This window comes from Monodon monoceros, unplaced genomic scaffold (assembly GCF_005190385.1).
Source record: "Monodon monoceros isolate NGI ecotype Baffin Bay Population unplaced genomic scaffold, NGI_Narwhal_1 Super_Scaffold_22, whole genome shotgun sequence".
NCBI lineage: Eukaryota > Metazoa > Chordata > Mammalia > Artiodactyla > Monodontidae > Monodon > Monodon monoceros.
In genome coordinates, this window is record NW_021703779.1 from 83,965,556 (window position 1) to 83,967,959 (window position 2,404).

The window sequence follows — 2,404 nt, forward strand, 5'->3', positions numbered from 1 at the left end:
ATGAGATTTTAACGCTGCTAATACAGCCACCAAGAAGCCTGTGTGCAAGCACAGGTCACTATCTACACCTCCTCTTTCAGGAGCCTGTGCAACATTCCACTGCCAGGATGCCATGATTTTCTCACCCCAGGAGAACACGGTGTGACTCAGGCTGTTGCTATGCCATGCCAACCTCTGCCCCTACAGGCTCACCCCCGCATTCCATACCTCTCCTTCCCCCCAGCCTGAGTGAGTCAGAGACCCCCTAATCAGCCACTCCATTAACCACATCCTGTCTGGGGGGGTACAGATGACCTCAGGTGACCTACACACAGAGGAGGGGCCAAATCCAAAACTGTACCCCAGGAGCTGTGTGAAAAAAAAAAGAGAAAGGGAAATTTCTCCCAGCAGCCTCAGAAGCAGCGAATTAAATCTCCACAATCAACTTCATGTACCCTTCATCTCTAGAATACTTGAAGAGACAACATATCATCCAAAAATTGAGGCAGTGGACTTTGGGAGAAACTTAGACTTGGGGTGGCTTTCTGCATCTAATTTGTTTCTGGTATTATGTTTATCTTAGTTTAGTATTTGGAGCTTATTATCATTGGTAGATTTCTTTATTGATTTGGTTGCTCTCTTCCTTTTTTAATTTTATATATATATATTTTTTTCCCTTTTCCTCTTTTTGTAAGTGTGTATGTTTCTTTGTGTGATTTTGTCTGTATAGCTTTGCTTTTGCCATTTGTCCTAGGGTTCTGGCTGTCTATTTTTTGTGGTTTTCTTTGTTTTGTTTTTAGAGCTTGTTATCATTGGAGTATTTGTTTTTTGGTTTTGTTGCTCTCTTGTTTCTTTCTTTCTTTATAATTACTTTATTTTTCATATTTTTTCTATTTAAATAACTTTATTTTATTTTATTCTCTCTTTCTTTCTTTATATTCCACCCTGTTCTTCTGAGCTGAGTGGCTGACAGTGTCTTGGTGCTCTGGCTGGGTGACAGGCCTGAGACACTGAGGTGGGAGAGCTGAGTTCAGGTCACTGGTCCACCAAAGACCTCGTAGACCCCTGTAATATCAAATGGGGAAAGTTCTCCCAGGGATCTCTATCTCAATGCTAAGACCCAACTCCACTCAACAACCAGCAAGCTACAGTGATGGACACCTTATGTCAAACAACTAGCAAGACAGGAACACAAAATCACCCATTAGCAGAGAGGCTGCCTAAAATCATAATAAGTTCACAGACATCACAAAACATACCACCGGTCATGGCACTGCCCACCAAAAGACAAAATCCAGCTTAATCCACCAGAATATAGGCTCCAGTCCCCTCCATGAAGAAGCCTACACAACCCACTGAACCAAACTTACAGACTGGGAGCAGACAAAAAAACCCAGGAACTACGAACTTGCAGTCTGTGAAATGGAGAGCCCAAACACAGTAAGTTAAGAAAATGAGAAGACTGAGAAATATGCAGCAGATGAAGGAGCAAGGTAAAGACACACCAAACCAAATAAATGAAGAGGAAATAGGCAGTCTGCCTGAAAAAGAATTCAGAGTAATGATAGTAAAGATGATCCAAAATCTTGGAAAAAGAATGGAAAAATACAAGAAACGTTTAACACAGACCTAGAAGAACTAAAGAGCAAACAAAAATGATGAACAAGAAAATAAATGATATTAAAAATTCTCTAGGGGCTTCCCTGGTGGTGCAGTGGTTGGGAATCTGCCTGCTAATGCAGGGGACACGGGTTTGAGCCCTGGCCTGGGAAGATCCCACATGCTGCAGAGCAACTAGGCCTGTGAGCCACAACTACTGAGCCTGCGCGTCTGGAGCCTGTGCTCTGCAACAAGAGAAGCTGCGATAGTGAGAGGCCCACACACCATGATGAAGAGTGTCTCCCACTTGCCACAACTAGAGAAAGCCCTCACAAAGTAACGAAGACCCAAAACAGCAAAAATAAATAAATTAATTAATAAACTCCTACCCCTAACATCTAAAAAAAATAAAAATTCTCTAGAAGGAATCAGTAGCACAATAACTGAGGCAGAAGAACGGATAAGTGACCTGGAAGATAAAATAGTGGAAATAACTACCACAGAACAGAAAAAAGAAAAAAGAAAGAAAAGAAATGAGGACAATATCAGAGACCTCTGGGACAATATTAAAAGTATCAACATTCGAATTATATGGGTTCCAGAAGAAGAAGAGAAATAAAAAGGGACTGAAAATATTTGAAGAGACTATAGTTGAAAAGTTCCCTAATATGGGTAAGGAAATACTCAATCAAGTCCAGGAAGCAGAGAGAGGCCCATACAGGATAAATCCAAGGAGAAACACACCAAGACACATATTAATCAAACTATCAAATATTAAATACGAAGAAAAAATATCAAAAGCAGCAAATAACATAGAAGGTAATCC